The sequence below is a fragment of the Macaca mulatta genome, chromosome 12 (assembly GCF_049350105.2).
Source record: "Macaca mulatta isolate MMU2019108-1 chromosome 12, T2T-MMU8v2.0, whole genome shotgun sequence".
Classification (NCBI taxonomy): Eukaryota; Metazoa; Chordata; class Mammalia; order Primates; family Cercopithecidae; genus Macaca; species Macaca mulatta.
Genome location: NC_133417.1, coordinates 6,517,640 through 6,535,923, shown reverse-complemented (window position 1 = coordinate 6,535,923; position 18,284 = coordinate 6,517,640).

The following is an 18,284-nucleotide window of genomic DNA, read 5'->3' as shown; positions in this document are numbered from 1 at the left end:
TAAGAAATAAAGTCAGAATTCTAGTCCCTGTCTCCTGGGCAGTGTGGCAGGCATAAATACCTTCAGTTATATGAGGAAAGGCGTGGCGAGCCCCCTTCCTTCAGTAAAACTGCACAGTTCCCAGAACCCTGATGCCATCCCCCTCACACCACTGTGAACACCTAGACAGAGCACATTTTAATACGTGCACCTTTGTGGGCTATTTTCTATTTCTCCACTAAATCACCCCAAATTTAGCACCCTAAACACTGACTTATTTTCTCACATTTCAGGAATCTAGAGTCCAAAACAGGTCCCACCAGCTAACGTCGAGGTGTTGGCAGGGCTGACTCTGGGTAAGCGACCGTCTCCTTACACCCCCACAGCCTCTAGAGGCTTCTGCATCCCCTGGTCCATATGGTACTTACTGTCTTCAGGACCCACAGCGGCCCTGATGGCCCCTCAACAGGAAAACGCAGAAATGTCAGCAGTCCGGGCTCTAGTGCTAGGGCCAAACCTCCCCCACCCTCCCAGCTCCTCACACACGCCCGTGCGAGTTAATATAGATTCCACTTTAACTAGTGTCACCTGTGTAAGGGGTAAGAGCCCAGCTGTGAATTGGTTAACCTCACCCACACAGACCCGGGAAATAAACTCACAGGCCATGGACCACTCCACAAGCAATGAGTGACCACCTGCTCGGGGAACCTCCATGGCCCAGCAGAGCACTCCGTGGACTCAGTCTGCAGCGCCAGAGGGCCCTGGATAAAAAAGACAGCTCCCATGTCTGGAGGCACCCACCCGCTGTTGGGTTCCTGGTACTTTAAGTAGCCCAGGTGGACAAGCCACGCCCCGTGCAATTCCATCACAAGAATAACGGCTGCACGTGGCGAGTGCACGGGTGGCCACCCCTCAGTTCAGCTGGCCGTGTTAAGCACATCACCACCGTGACGTCAAATCAGACTCATCTGCTGGCATAGTCCAGGCATCGGCCCCCAAGAACATTCTGGATCGCAATTCACAGTAATGATTGCGATCAGGGCCACACGTGGCTAAATGTATTTACAGAAGGACGCCACAGCCGATCTGGCTGGACTGAGAGCATTTCCCACTGTACATTCTTGCAACACCATTTTATTTGCACTTTATTAAACTTTTATGGCTTTTTTCTGCCTACTTGATGGGGCTGTTTCTTGTTCTTATGACTGCAGTGATACTTCAGGCTACAACTATCAATGTGTAAAATTAGTTTGGAAGTCGCCTTATCATTAAACATTTCACAAGCAAGCAGTCAGAGGCACCTAAGCCGGAGGCCTCTTTTCTTCTCTGAGCCAAACCTACCTTGGACTCAAAGAAAATGGCACATGGAGAGGGGCTGGATCTCCAGCGCCCATTCCTAGGGAGCCTCCTGGGGAGCAGATATGGAGGGAGAAGCCCTGGGCTATGGCACTGTCGTACTAAAGAAAACTCTATTTGGGTAAATGTAAGCGCCAGACAGATTAAGCAAGCCATGAAAATAAACCAGTAACCACAGCTTCTCCAAAACAGAACTAAACTCCCTTTAGTTTGAATTGGAAAAGCAGAAGTGATGATCAGGGTACCAAAAAAAAAAAAAAAAAATGACAAAGGAGAATAATCACAGGAGAATAATCAAGGGCCACTGTCTCTTCCTGTGTCAGTGGGAGCCTCGCATCTAAGCTGGATTTAGAAGGTTGCTACTTTGGACTGAAAGGTATCCCCAACCCTAGTTTGTAAGCAAGTGGAGCAGAACGCTTCAATTATTTCAAGGTTTAGCCGTAAAGCTCTGCAACTCTCACCATTTTAATTGGTGTAATTTTAAAGTGACTCAATCTGTTGGCTGGAGTATCTAACGGCTTAACCACGGGGTCATGTTGGAAAATTATTCCAATGGCTTTTGTTTTTTCTACTGAAGATGCATTTGAACGTTCTTGTAGTTTGCAATTGGCTGGTTCTGATGTTTGTTCCTGAGGAGGCCCAAGTACCCGGAGAGGAAGAATCTGAAACCTCAAGACACTCGAGTGCTGTCTGGGGAGATGGAGACCCCAACCCGAGGGCCACTGACAGACTCAGCACGGGCTCAGGACCGCCCGAAGCAACAGGCCACGTATTTGCCCCTTACAAAACAACATAAGCACACACCCCAAGGTGTGCACACACACGCTCTATACACACTCACGTCTGTCCGTGCCAACACCAACCCACAACCCTGAGGTGTACACACATGCTCTGTACACATCTGTCCCTGCCAATGCCAGAACATATTCCCAAGTGTGCACACACGCTCTGTACACGCTCACATCCCTCCCTGCCAATATGAGCACACACCCCCAGGGGTGCACACAGGCTCTGCACATACTCACGTCTGTCACTGCAGCCTGAGTCAAACAGTCACAGAGAGGCAGAGGAGGAGCAGGAAGGACATGATGGGCACTGAGGTCCTGGGAAGGTTGCCCTCCCTAGTTCGGGAGAGACCGCTCATGTGATCCTGCCATCACTCGCCCTTCCGCCTCCATCCTCCATCCTCCCACAGGGATCAGGAGGATGCCCACTGCACAGAGCTGTGATGAGCATGAACAGAAGATGGCAGGAGCTCATGCCAAGGTGCTGAGCATGGAGCCTATGGAGTGCTTCTTTCTGCTGTGGCTGACATCATCAAACAAGAGGCTGACATGGCTTCCGCACAGAATGTCACCCGCTGAGAAACTGAAACGTGTGACCTAGGAGCCTGCGAAGGTCTAAGAACAAACCAACAAACCAAACGGTTTTGTTTGTTTTTCAAACACCATAGCCTGTTTTTTCTTTTTTTTCATGCTCTACCTTGGGTATCATTTAGTTTAATTTCAAAGTAAGTCCAATAAATACACAAAATCACAGGACTGAGCATGGAGCATTGTTTCACTTCATGTCCTCCAGCCTTTAGGACACATTAAGGAAAGACATGATTCCAGGATTCCCATTAGAAAGGCTGCCCTGAGGCACCTGCTGGGGCAGCCAAATTGCAGCAGTTGATGCTGCCCCCAAGCTGCTTGGATGAAGCAGAAGATTCCGGAGGTCCCTTCTCTTCTGCCGCTCACCCAGGAGAGAAGGTGGGGAGAGTAAGGTGAGAGAAGACAGGAAGAAGGAGGGGAGAGGGGGGTAGAGAGGAGGGGAGAGGGAGGGAGAGAGAGGGGGGAGGGATTCCAGTCATTAAAAATCCCTTCTGAGTTTTCATCTGGAAAACTTTGCAAATGTATTTAGCAACAAGAGGCAGAAGATGAAGCCAACACAGTTGGGCTCAAACCGCCGCCCTTCTCCTTCTATCTGCATCCAGGACCCACCCTGAGCCCCTGAGTGCAAGGACCCGGAGCTGCCCAGCCCAAGGGAGCGGCCTCTGACCAGAGGAGAGAGCCGCACAGCGGGGCCCCCAGCACATGGATGGCAGAATCTGTGCTATCTCAGTCCCACGACCCCAAGCAGAGAAGGCCTGGGACTCCCAGCTGAAGTTTTGCTGTCTCCTCTGTCACCAAAGTCGAGAAGGACTGAGTGAGACCAACGTCGGACCTGCTGGCTCCTCGGTGGCTGCCGATGTGGTCCTCAGGCTGCGGGTGAAACCGTCTAGGGAAGCCCAGACAGTGGCGAGAATCACAGCCACGAGTGTTCCAGGGGCCCTAAAACACAAGTGCAGCCTGAGGAAGGCAGCACCCGCTCAGATCCCCATCCAGGCTTGTGTGTCACACTCGAGAGGCACACGGCACCAGAACATGGTGCTTTAAGTGACTTTGTGGGGTGTAGGAACACAAAGTGGGGCCTCGAGTGGCTCAGAAGTCACTCCCACCAGCCCACGGGGACCCGGGCGGCCCCTCTGGATGTGGCTGACGTCTCTCCAGGACGGGCTCCAAAGTCCTATGGAGGAGGTGAGTGTCGGTCTTGCTCTGACCTGAGGAAGGCCCCTGACAAGTATCCTGAACATGCGGGCACACAGCTGGCTGACTCATCTGAAGGGACCTGCTGAGCCACTAGCCAGGGAAGGCTGGAGAGAACTCGACTAACACACGATCCCTGCCCAGGCGCCCACCTGGGCTGCCCACGAGAAAACTACAGAAGCTGTGAAGACGGAGGTGTGCACGGGGCTGGGAGAATCCTGGGAGGAGCCGCACTGGGGACTGGGAGGGAGGGAGGGCTGGGCCCCACAAGCAAAGGAGGGAGGCGCTCAGTGCCGTGAAGACCCCGCTGCACCCACAGCTGCAGGCCTGGCTGGCAACATGACCTTGTCTGCAGGGGCCCAGGAGCACGTGTGTTTGGCAGGAGCTGCCCTCCTGGAGCCGCACTAAAGGTACCGTCATTTTAGAGGCAGGTACCTGCTATCAACCATGACAATCAACCATGCCACCCTGAATTACAGCCATGTCTTCAGCGGGTCACTCTTTACGCTGACAATTACAAAGAGTTTGAACTCGCTGTCCCAAGAGGCAACAAGCCCTTCATTATCACGGCCGCAAGCCTCTGTGCGGCCCTCCACCCCCGTCCTTTCCCGTCGGTGCAACCTGAAGTCCCATGACTGTGACTCAGAGCCAGCCCAGTAGCTTCAGTGCAGGAAAAATCACAAAATCTCAAACACATCCTAAACATGGGCAGTTGGTAGGAGACGATTCCTCAATTCAACCTGTTCGGAGGCTTTCTGGGCTAGCACAGCTCTGATCACAGGCTTGCGCTTTTTGCTCCCCCTGAAGGGTGGCGAGGAGGCCGGACTCTGCCGTTCTGCAGGTTCTGATATGTGGAGTCTGCCCTGTGGCCTCGGTGGCCTGTGCCAGACAGTGTGACCGTCGCCCGCAGTGAACACTCGGCACAGCGCAGCAGGCTTGGGGAAGAACAGAAAGTGACCTCTAAGCCTGCAGAAGATGCTAAGCCACGCACGGCCTCACGTGTACTGCGTGTCAATCGCCGCTGAAGCAGGAACGAGCTCTTAATAGTTCCAGTAAATGCAAAGGCCGCCCTGGAAAACTGCGTGAACCTTTCTGACTACTCACAGGTGGGGAGCCACTGCCTGAGACACGAAGGTAAAGAATTAACCTGAAACTGCATATTATAAAACTTATTTTTAAATGATGGCGCTTAATTTGAAAGACTCCCAAAGAATACTGCATTAGAAAATGACAGAGTGAAACCGTGAAGCTGACCACAGGAGTCCCTGGAAATTTCGCCAAATGTTGTGTCAAAACTGGGAAACAGAAGAACTGCACCTGATGAAACATTCGATTAATCACTCGAGTCCTCCCCACATACGAAGCTATGTTAAAAAGTGTTCCAAAGGTGGAGAGGATGATATTTCTTCCTATTTCGCAGGGGATGTACACCACCCCTGCAATACGGTTCCTAACATCCAGGGGCGAGAGGATGATATTAGTCTCAATATTGCAGGAGGTGTACACTCCCTAGGGACATTGTTCCTAATATCCAGGGAAGTAGAGGAGGATATCACTCCCAATAGAGCAGGGAGTGTACACCCCTTCTGTGACATTGCTCCTAATAGCCAGCTGGGGAGAGGAAGATATTACTCCCAATATTGCAGGGGGTGTACACCCCCTTGTGATATTGTTCCCCATATCCTGGGAGGGAGACGATGATACTCGTGGCAATATCGAAAGGGGTATACACACCTACTGTGATATTGTTCCGAATATCCAGAGGGAGAGAAAATGATATGACTTCCAATGTCACAGGGTGTGTACATCCTCCTGTGATATTGTTTCTTATATTCAGGGGGAGAGGATGATATTACTCCCAATATCGCAGTGGTTGTACACACCTCCTGAGATATTGTTCCTAATATCCCAAAGGGGAGAGCATAATATTTCTCTCAATATGGCCGGGGGTGTACACCTCTTTTGTAATATTGTTCTTAATATCCATGATGGGAGAGGATGATATGACTGCCAATATCGCAAGAAGTGAACAGTCGCCTGTGATATAGTTTCTAACATCTAGATGGGGAGGGGATGATATTACTGCCCATATCGCATGAGTTGTAAAACCCCATTCGATATTTTGCCTACAATCCTGAGGGGAGAGGATGATATTGCTACCAATATCGAAGAAGGCGAACACCCCCTTGTGACACTATGCCCAATATCCACTTTGGGCGAGGTGGCTCTTAATAGGCAGCAGGGGAGAGAGGGTGGCTGTTAGTCCCCACCTCCCCGCGGTGCCTCACCACCCCCGGCGAGGTGGCTCCTAATAGCCAGGGGGGGAGAGGAGGTGGCTCCTAATAGCCAGGGGGGGAGAGTGGGTGGCTATTAGTCCCCAACTCGCGGGGTTGCCTCGCCCCCCTGTGAGGTGGCTCCTAATAGCCGAGGGGGTGCGGTTTTTGCTCGGAGGTTGCCTCACCCCCCTCACAATATCTCTGTTGGCTGTACACCCACTACAGTACAAAGAATAACATTATCTTCTCTTCCTTTAGCTCTTGAGAATAATATCACATGGCGGGAGACACACCCTGCACTATTGTAAGTAATATCATTCTCTCTTATTCTGGATAGTAGGAACAATATCTCAGGCGGGTTGGACAACCCCTGTGATACTGAGAGTAATATCATCCTCTCCCAACGTGGATATTAGGAACCATATCACAGGGGGCGTGTTCACTTATTCGATATTGGTAGCGATATCACCCTCTCCTCCCTGGGTATAAGAAACAATGTGACAGGCGGGGTGGACAGCCCCCACGTCTTGGGGAGTAATTTCCCTACCTGGATATTAGGATCCACGGTGGACACACAGCGTGTTTACGATTTTGTGAGTAATAGCATTTCCCCCATAGACATTACAAGCAGTATCAAAGACGAGTGTACATGCTCTGCAATATAGGGAGGAATATCATCTTCTCCCCGCCTGGATATTAGGAACAATATCAAAGGAGCGTTCATAACCCCTGCGATACTGGGAGTAATATCATCCTCTCCCAGGTGGAAATGAGGAACAGTATCACCGGGGGCGTGTACACACCCTGCGATATTGAAAGTAATATCATCCTCTTCCCTCCTGGATCATGGGAACAACATCACTGGGGGGTGTACACTTTCTGCGATATTGGGAGCAACATCATCTTCTGTACCTTGGAATATTCAGCATAATATCACGGGGTGGGGCTTGTACATCTTCTGCAGTATTGGAAATGAAATTATCCTCTCTCTCCCTGCAAATTCTGAAAGATATCACAGAGTGGGTGTTCACCTGCTGCGATATGGGGATTAGCACCATCTTCTCCCCTTCTGGATATCAGGAAGACTATCACACGGGGGTGTACAGTGTCTGTGATACTGGGAGTAATATCAACCTCTCGGCCTTGAGATATTAAGAAGAATATCACAGGGTGGATGTACACCCCCTGCCATATTGGGAGTAATATCAGCCTCTCCTCTCCATGGATATTAGGAACAATATCCCAAGCTGGGTGTACGCCTCCTCCTCTATGGGAAGTCATATCATCCTCTCCCTTCTAGGATATTAATAACAATATCACAGGGCGGGTTAACACAGCCTGCGATACTGGAATTATTATCATCCTCTCCCCCTCCAGATACTAGGAACAATATCACAGAAGAGCTGTACCCTCCCTGTGATATTGGGAGTAATATCATATGCTTCTTCCGTGAATATTAGGAGCAATATCACCAGGTGGCTGTCCATTCATTGCTTTGTTGGGAGTCATGTCATATTCTGCCCACCGAGATATTAGTATCAGTGTCACAGGGTGAATGTACACCTACTGCGATATTAAAACTAATATCATGCTCTCTGTCCCTGGCTATTAGGAACAACATCACAGGTAGGTGTACAGCCCCTGCGGTATTAGGAATAATAATATGATTAATTATTAAACATCAATGATCAATTTTGATAATTATCAATGATATTAATTAATAGGATACCATTATTAATTATGCATACTTTTGTTAAATATATGATTATGCAGGCTTAAAATTAATTATTAATATTAATATCATTTAACAATATTATTAGTTCTTAATATTAACTATCATTTTATTACCAGCATCTCTTAGTATTGATTTAAGTGACATTAACTGCTGATATCATTATTTTATTATTAATAGTGATATTACCGTTATTTGACTAATCGTTTATATTTTTAACCAGTATTAATTTTTACTATTGTGATTATTAATAACGATGATTACTATTAATTTTATTATATGTATATTAATTTTAATAATTAATAGACTTGTTCCTGATATCGGGCGGGGAGAGGATGATATCACTCCCAATATCGAAGAAAGGGTACACCCCTCTATGATGTTATTCCTGATAGCCAGGGTGTGGAGGATAACATTATTGAAACTATCGCAGTAGATGTACATCCACGTGGTCATCTTGTTCCTTATATACTGGGTGGGAGAGGATGATATGACTCCCAATATGGCAGGTTGCGTAGACCTCCCCCGTGATATTGTCCCTAACATCCAAAGGTGGAGAGGATGCTATTTCTTCCGATTTCGCAGTGGGTGTACACCACGCCTATGATATGATTCCTAATATCTAGGGGGCGAGAGGATGATATTAGTCTCAATATTGCAGGAGGTGTACCCTCCCTAGTGATATTGTTCCTAATATCCAGGGACGGAGAGGACGATATCACTCCCAATAGAGCAGGGGGTGTACACCACTTCTATGACATTGTTCCTAATAGCCAGCAGGGGAGAGGAAGATATTACTCCCAGTATTGCAGGGGATGTACACCCCCTTGTGATATTGTTCCCCATATCCTGGGAGGGAGACGATGATACTCGTGGCAATATGGCAGGGGGTGTACATATCCACTGTGATATTGTTCCGAATACCCAGAAGGAGAGAAAATGATGTGACTCCCAATATCACAGGGTGTGTACATCCTCCTGTGGTATTGTTTCTTATATTCAGGGAGAGAGGATGATATTACTCCCAATATCGCAGTGGTTATACACACCTCCTGCGATATTGTTCCTAATATCCCAAAAGGGAGAGCATAATATTACTCTCAATATGGCAGGGGGTGTACACCTGCTTTGTAATATTGTTCTTAATATCCATGATGGGAGAGTATGATATGACTCCCAATATCGCAAGAAGTGTACAGTAGCCTGTGATACAGTTCCTAACATCTAGGTGGGGAGAGGATGATATTACTGCTCATATTGCATGAGTTGTAAAACTCCTTTGATATTTTGCCTACAATCCTGAGGGGAGAGGGTGATATTGCTCCCAATATCGAAGAAGGCGTACACCCCCCTGTGACACTACGCCCAATATCCATGTTGGAAGACGAAGACATTACGCCCAATATCACAGGGGATGTACACCCACCCTGGGATATTGTTCCTTATATTGAGAGGGGGAGAAGATGCTATTGCTCCCAATAACGCAGGGGCTGTGGCAGTACACCCCTCCTGTGATATTGTTCTTAATATCCTAGGGAAGTGAGGATGATACTACACCCAATATCGCAGGGGGTGTACACCCACCACCAGGGATATCGGTCCTAATATCCAGGGGAAGAGAGGATAACATTATGCCCTATATCGCAGGGGAGCGTACACACCCTCTGTGATGTTGTTCCTAGTATCCAAAGGTAGAGACGATGATATTACTGGCCATATCGCAGGGGGTGTACACCATTCTGTGATACCGTTTTTGACATTCAGTAGGGGAGAGGACAACATTAATCCTAATATCACAGAAGGTGTACAGACCCCTGTGATGTAGACCCTAATGTACAGGGGAAAGAGAAGAATATTGCTCTCAATATCGCAGGGGCTGTAACCACCCTGCCCCCCGTATATTGTTCCTAATATGCAGCGGGGTGGAGGCTCATAGTACTCCCAATATCCCAGAAGGTGCACACACACCTGTGATAGAGTTCCTAATATCCAGCGGGAAAGAGGCTGATTTTACTTTCGATATCGCAGTGGATGTACACAGCCCCCAAACCTAGGATATCGTTCCTAATATCCAGGCGGGAAGAAGATGACATGGCTGACAATATCGAAGTGGGTGGACACTTCTTCAGTGATATGGTTCCTCTTATCCAGAGGGTGAGTGGATGATACTACTCCTAATAAAGTAGGAACCATACAGCCACCCTGGGATTTTTGTCCTTAATAACCACAGGGGAGAGGAGATATTACTACCAGTATTGCAAGGGGTGTACACCCCTCCTGTGATATTGTTTCTTATATCCAGGAAAGGAGAAGATGGTGTTAGTACCAATATTGAAGGGATGGACAGCCCCCATGGGATATTGTTCTAAAGACACACGTTGAAAGAAAATGAGATTCCATCCAATATAACAAGGGGTGTACACCCCGCCTGTGATATGAATCCTAAAACCTAAAAGAAGAGAGAATGGCATTGCTTCCAAAAACACACAGGGTATACACCTACCCTGTGATATTGTTCCTGTCATCTAAAGGAAGAGATGATGATACTACTCCCACTGCCGGAGAAGGTACACACCCCCCTGTGATATTGTTCCTCATAACTTGTGGGGGAGAGCATGATATTACTTCCAATATGACATTGGCTTGACATCTAATCTGTGATATTGCTTCTAATTTCCAGTAGGTAAAGTATGATGTTCCTGTCAAGAAAGTAGTGGTTGTACAGTCACCCTGTGATATGTCTCCGAATATTCAGGGAAACACAGGACAATATTACCCCAAATCTCTGAAAAAGTGTACACCCGTTGTGTGATATGGTTCCTAATATCCGGAGGTGCAGAGGATGATATTCGTTCTCCGATCGCAGGCTGTGTACACACAACCTGTGAAATTGTTCCTAATATCCTGAACAAAAGAGACTGCTAATAATGGACACACATTGCAGGGGGGAGTAATTGGCTCTTAGATCCACATCACAGGGGGGTGAGGCACCCCCCGCCATATGGGGAGTAATAGCAACCCCCCTCCCCCCGACTCCCAGCTATTATGATCCACATCGCACGGCAGTTCAGGACACCAGCCCTACCTCAACCTTAACCCAGACAGTGGGTGTCATGGGACCACCTCAGGGTGGGTGGCAGCTAAGCTCTAAGGCATCCCTGCTGCCAAAGACCAACTGTTCCTGCTAGTTTGAATATGGCCACAGGGTCTCTGTTGGTGAGACAGATGACCACGAGGCAGACACCCTGAAATCTAGCATGACAGAGCTCAATGCCTCCATGAGAGGCACCATAGCACACAGACTTTGCAGACATACTAGCGAAGGCCACAGCAGGCCCTGAGTGAGGAACAATCTGACCAAGATCCTGGGATCCTGCCGCACAGCCCTTAAACCAGGGACTGGAAACTGTTTCCCTAAAGAGCAAGGAATCAGTATTTTCAGCTTTGCCACTGATCTTTGTCTCAAGGATGCAACTCTGCCACGGCTGCACGACAGCAGCCTTCTGCAGGTGGCCTGTGAAGAGATGGGCATAACTGCACCCCCATAAATCTTTACTTATGGACATGGAAACTTCTCAGTGTCATGAAGTGTTATTTGTTTATTTGTTCAACCATTTGGAAATGTAAAATCCATTCTTGATTCACGAGCCACAAAAGCAGGCAGGGACAGGCTGCCCCTTGCCGACCTCTGGACTGAGCTTAGACAAGGAAATGACAGGCTGGGCCAGCGCAGCCTCCTCACAGCAGATTCGCTGCAGGAGGGTCCTTCTTAGCAACCACTTCTCATCCTTCGTCATGGCTTCAAGTGCAGTTCAGGTGGAGAAAGAGAGAACAGAACCGGCCTCAGCAACAAGAAGGAAGGAGATGCAGGGTCAACCAGCTGTGTGGATCGATCACACTCAACAGTCACACCAAGCGGAGCATAGGCAGGACCAGACGGGGGGGGGGGCAAAGTGGAGGCTCTCTGGGGTGGGGGACCCCTGGGTGGGCAAGATTCTCTACCTAAAACTCATATAAAGGTTCTACACAGCAGTAGTTTGAGAAAACACACACTAAGAAAAAGGCCAAAATAAAAATAGGACAACAAGTTTGGCCAACTGGGTCTCACAAGCCAATAGGTAAGAAAGACCAAGTGGGCCCACCAGAGGAGCTGGGGTGGGTTCCTGCCTGCAGGGGGCCTGGGACACCACATTCTCACAGGTGAGGACCGAAGCTTTGGGGAGGAAGCTGTCAGAGTCACCCAGTGAGCTGATCAGAGCTGGAGCCACAGAGCAGGTGAGGAGCCCTGGCCACGTCCCCATGCGGGCTGAGAAGCTGGGGTGGGGGCACACCCCCAGGGGCTGATGCAAACAGTGGACCGCGGGCCCTCCTCCTGCTCAGAGGATGCTCAGCTCCCAAGGGACCACCAAGGCCTGGAACCCAGGGACACACCATCTGACCATCATGCCCAGGCCTCCTGGGCCAGGCAATGTCCAGTACAGGCAGGCAGCCTGGGCTAGGGGCCAGGACAGGGGTGGATGGTCCTGCTAGGCAGGACTCCTTCTCCCTACCAGCTGGGCCGGTTGCACTGTAGTTTTGGTTCTGGCAATATATTGCTGCCCACGTTGGCAACACCAGTCCCTGGCTCCCTGGCTAGGCCCATTGCTGTCCAACCCACCTACACAGGCCCCACACACCCAGTGCCCACCAGACTCCTGTCAGCCAGGAGGACCCATGCTCATCCCCTGAAGTATCCGTGGGAGCCTGCATCCCACAGGGACCCACAGTTCAGGGCCAACCTCCATGGGGGCCTCTACGTTGTGGTGGTAGGGGCAGGGAAGCGTTGACCTTCAGCCCTCCCATCCTGGCCACTGTGTTTTGTGGGGATCATTCAGTCCTGGGAGCTTCCTGGGGACCCCAGAAGGAAGAGAACGGGGTGGTCACGGCATCCTCAGCCCCAGGCTGTGGACCCAAGTGCAATAGTCTTTCGATTCTGGTTTGATCTGGGTGGCAACAAGAGGTCTTGTCATTCACACAAGGATTGGTTTCAATATAATTCATCAAGGGACTGTGGAGGACACAGATCAGCCTCCAGGCCAGTTACACCTGGTGACTTAGCCAGTGCAGGCTGGGGAGTGGAAAAGCTGACACCTGACCTTCCCACCTACCCTGCCCACCAGATGCCAGTAACGGCCAGGGATCCCTGACTTCAGGCAGAGGCAGGCAGCACAGTTGCTGCCTCCTTTGATCCCATCCCAGGGCCCACAGGGCCTGGAGAAACCTAGCAGGGGCTGAGTTGGGAGAATCAGGCGGGGGATGCCAATTGAAGAATGTGAGGGACTGGGTATGAGGGGCACTAAGGGCACAGGGTGGCAGTGAGACATGGAGTAGCCAAGCCTCCGCAGGCACCACCCTGCTGCCAGGCACACGTGGTGCCCATATCCACCCCAATGGCTGCAGGACGGTTCTTCATCAACAAAAGGGGAGGATGCACCCACACCCACATAGGCATTGGTGCCCACACACATCAGACAAGAAAATTACTGCTGTGCTCAAGGTGTGGGGAAAGGGTCAATGTCCCCTTCCTCCCCATGGTGTGTCCAAAATTACCTGCTCCTGCCAGCACCCCCAGCCCCAACCTCACAAGCTGCTGACCTCCACCACAGTGCCATGCCATGTGCCAAGAACAGCTCAGCGGTACATCCCAAAGGGTGCTATCCTGGAGCGGCCGCGCTGGGCAAGGGACATGTTTCCTAGTCACAGAGGTTTTCTTTATTTACCGCTCACCGGCCCTGTGTCTCGGTTTCCCCCACTGTGGCACAATGTAAAAATCCCATCTTGAAGGCTAGGAACCCAGAAAGGTCACCACACCTGGTGAAATGGGCGGTGAAACTCCCTGCCTTGGACCTCTTGCTCCAGGACTGATGTCCACTGGGACATAGCCAGGCCAGCATCCTGGGGACGGCTGCATTCCTTGTCTGGGGAACCTTGCTCCCAGTTAGGGATCACTGGAGTTGAGGTCCCTGATGGACTGGGGGAGGCACAGGGGTAGAATGGAGGATGGAGGTAGCCCCATCATACGGGTCTGTGGAGACCCCAGAAAACAAGCATTGAGTTCAGACTCTTGTCTGAAGCTGGCCATCTGAAAGTATTTGGGCTTTGGGGTGTGATGAGGGCCTGCAGTCAGGGAACAAAGTATGCTGGTTTGGACACGCAGGAGGTTCTCTGCAGCTCTCTCAGGTACAGGGTATGTTGCTAAGTATATGCTTTTAAAAACCCTAGGAGGAGGGGGCACCCAGAAGGAGCCCTGAAGTCAAGGGCAAGGTCCAGCCTTTCCACCTCCCCAACTGAAGACATGCTGGAGGACAATTCTCCAGAATTTCACAACAAAGAAGAGAAAAAAGAAATCAAAAAGACCTGGAGGATAGGCAAGCCAATGAGGGCTTACTGGGATTACCCTGCCTAATCCTCAAAACAAGCCTTCCCTATCTGTCCTCTGGGCCAGATGAGGAAACAGGTCACAGTAGGACATTCAGACCCTGGGCAGGCAGCTGGCAGCCTGGAGCCCAGGAGGTGCAAACACATTTTCACTAAGGCACGTCCTGCACAGCCCTAAATCCATTCAACCTTGAGTCAATAGAGCACATGCTTCTGTGAGCACAGGGTTGGGGCTAGGGTTACAGATTAACAGCATCTCAAGGCAGAAGAATTTTTCTCAGTACAGATCAAAATGGACTTTCTTATGTCTTCGTCTTTCTGCATAGACACAATAACAGTCTGATCTCTCTTTCTTCCCCCCACACACAGTGTCACAGCTGTATGTCAGCCACTGGGGGACAGGCTTCAGCTTACACCCACCTTCCAAATTCCACCCTCTCGCCTTGGCAGAAGTTGGCCAGGAATTGGGGCTAATGGATGGGTGGGGTCTGCAGACGACACCGTGTTCAGGTCCCCATGATGGCCTCACACATGGGTGGTGGCCCTGCAGTTCCAGGTGTCACACACACGCCAGCCCCTGCTCGGGCCCTGATCTTTGAGGAGGGGGAGCAGCAGAACCCAGGCACTGGTCCCACAGTGCCACTCACACCCACAGATGATTCTCCACACAGGCATCAGTTCTCGGTCCTGGCCACCTACCCCCGCAGGGCCTCAGCTCTTTCCCGGGACTCACGTGGTCCTTCCTTATATGTAGCTCTGGTAGGATGCATTGTTCTGTACCCAGGGGCTCTGAGGTGACAATGGCCACGGTCATGCAGGGTGCAAGGGCACTGGCTGGGTGCTCATTGTGGGGACCCTGACTGCAGCACTCCCAGACAGTCATCAGGCATGCTGGCCCCCAGGCTTAACTAGGGCACCAGCGGTAGGAGTGCACTGCTATGGACTCTGCAGGAGGAGGACAACTGTCACCGCATCTTTATGTTCTCCTGCTGGTGTCACTCTGTGCTTCTCATCTCCTGGTTGTAGGATTCAGGGCAGAATCTCTGAACACCTAGTGAGAAACAGCAGAGTCCAGCAGAGTAGAGGAGAAAAGCCCAGCTGCAAAGATGAAAAAATGGAAGGTGTGACATGGGCCTCCATTCAGATTCTGTATTTAAATGAGGTCTTCCGGAACACCTGCTCTCATTGGAAAATACTTCAAATATATATGTGTGTGTATGTGTACATTTTAATATATATACACACATATATTATTTATTTATTTATTTAGTTTTTTTTGAGACAGAGTCTCGCTCTGTAGCCCACGCTGGAGTGCAGTGGCATGATCTCGGCTCACTGCAACCTCTGCCTCCGGGGTCCCGGTTCGAGCAATTTGCCTCAGCATCCCGAATAGCTGAGATTACAGGCATGTACCACCATGCCCAGCTAATATGTATTTTTTTTTTTGTCTTGAGACGGAGTCTTGCTCTGTCACCCATGCTGGAGTGCAGTGGCACAATCTCGACTCACTGCAATTTCCACCTCCTGGGTTCAAGCTATTCTCCTGCCTCAGCCTCCTGAGTAGCTGGGACTACAGGCACCTGCCACCACGCCCGGCTAATTTTTTGTATTTTTAGCAGGGATGCGGTTTCACCGTGTTAGCCAGGATGGTCTTGATCTCCCGACCTCGTGCGACAGAGCGAGGTCACTTGGGCAACAGAGCGAGACTAAGTCTCAAAAAAAAAAGAAAAAGAAAAAGAAAAAAGAACAATATAAGCCAAATTCACTCAAAAGAAATAAAAACAAGATGACAAGTCAATGGCACTGAACACAGAAAATCAACAGAAGAATTCAATAGAACAATAGCTATTTCTTCATAAAGATCAACAAAATTGGTAACTATCAAGCCAGGCTGACAAAGAAAAAAAGAAATCATACAAATCACTCTAAGATGAGTACAAAAGTAATGGCAGTTTTGCATTCTTGGATTTTGCTGTTTGATACTGGAATACCCTCTTAAATAAATGTGGTTATGTTATTCATCATGCTAATGGGCATTTCTTGCCTTTTTTTTTTTTTTTTTGCTAATGACTTATTACTTATTTATTTTAGACTATGAAAATGATGTCAGACCAAAAGCAGATTCAAGCGACTTTCTTATTCGAGTTCAAAATGGGTCCTACAGCAGGGAAGACAACTCACAACATCAACGCATTTGGCCCAGGAACTGCTAATTAATATACATCGCAGTGGTTCAAGAAGTTTTGCAAAGAAGGCGGGAGCCTTGAAGATAAGGACCGACGTGGGCAGCCATCGAAAGTTGATAACGACCAACTGAGAACAACCACTGAATTCCATCCTCTCACAGCTACACGAGAAGTTGGCGAAGAACTGAATGTCGACCATTCTATGGTCATCCGGCATTTGAAGCCAATTGGAAAGCTGAAAAATCTTGATAAGTGGGTGCCTCATGAGTTGACCAAATATTTTAAAAACCATTCTTTTGAGGTGTCATCTTCTCTTATTCTATGAAACAACAATCAATCATTTCTTAATCAGATTGTAACACGCCACGAAAAGTAGATTTCATACAACAGCCAACTCAGTGGCTGGACTCAGAAGCAGCTCCAAACCACTTCCCAACGTCAAACTTGCACCAATAAAAGGTCATAGTCACTGTTTGGTGGTCAGCTGCTGGTCTTCTGGTCCACTACAGCTTTTGAATCCTGGTGAAATTATTACATCTGAGATGTATGCCAAGCTAATCGAAGAGATGCACGGAAAACTGCAGCACCTGGAGCCGGCACTGGTCAACAGGAAGGGCCCAGATCTCCACAACGCCTGACCACATGTCATACAACCAGGGCTTCAAAAGTTGAATAAACTGGGCTATGAAGTTTTCCCTCATCTGCCATATTCATCTGACCTCTCACCAACCAACTACCACTTCTTTAAGCATCTTGACAACTTTTTGCAGGGAAAACAAGTACACAACCAGCAGGATGCAGAAAATGCTTTTCAAGAGTTCATCCAACCTTGAAAGCACAGAATAAACAAGTTTATTTCTCATTGGCAAAAATGTATTCATTGTAATGGTTTCTTTTCTTTTTCTTTTTTTCTTTTTTTTTTTTTTTTGACAGAGTCTCACTCTGTCACCCAGGCCAGAGTGCAAAGGTGCAATCTCAGCTCACCGCAACCTCTGCCTCCTGGGTTCAAGAGATTCTCCTGCCTCAGCCTCTTGAGTAGCTGGGATTACAGGCACATGTCACCACTCCCGGCTACTTTTTGTCTTTTTAGTAGAGACGGGATTTCACCATGTTGGTCAGGCTGGTCTCAAACTCCTGACCTCCTGATCCGCCTGCCTCAGCCTCCCAAAGTGCTGGGATTGCAGGCGTGAGCCACTGTGCCCAGCCCATTGTAATGGGTTCTATTTTGATTAATAAAGATGTGTTGCAGCCTAGTTATACAAATTTAAAATTCATGGTCCAAATCCACAATTACTTTTGCACCAACCTAATAATTTAAGAATTAAAAGAAGCCTTTATATTAGAGAGCCCATGGATGATAAAATCATAAAGAATATTACAATCTCCATAACCCACAAACTTGGTAACTTAGACCAACTGGATGAATAAAAAGACACAATCTATTAATACTAAAACACAGGAGAAATAGGTAATCTATATATATTGATATCTATTAATAAAATGGAATCAATACCTAATAACCTTACAGAAAACTTATATATTCCATAAATCTGACATTCTGTCATATTATTCTAACTGGTGGGATTCAGGGATTTCCATTTTGATAAGAACATAGGTGAGTCGCACACACTTAATTTTAGTGCTCATTGGTGAGGAAAGCCATGTCCACTCTAGGATACTGCAGAGCGATGCGTTATGGAGAATTTAGGCAAGATAATATGATTTTCAGAGTTAAAGGAAGACAACCTGATTTATGTACAGTAATTCCTCA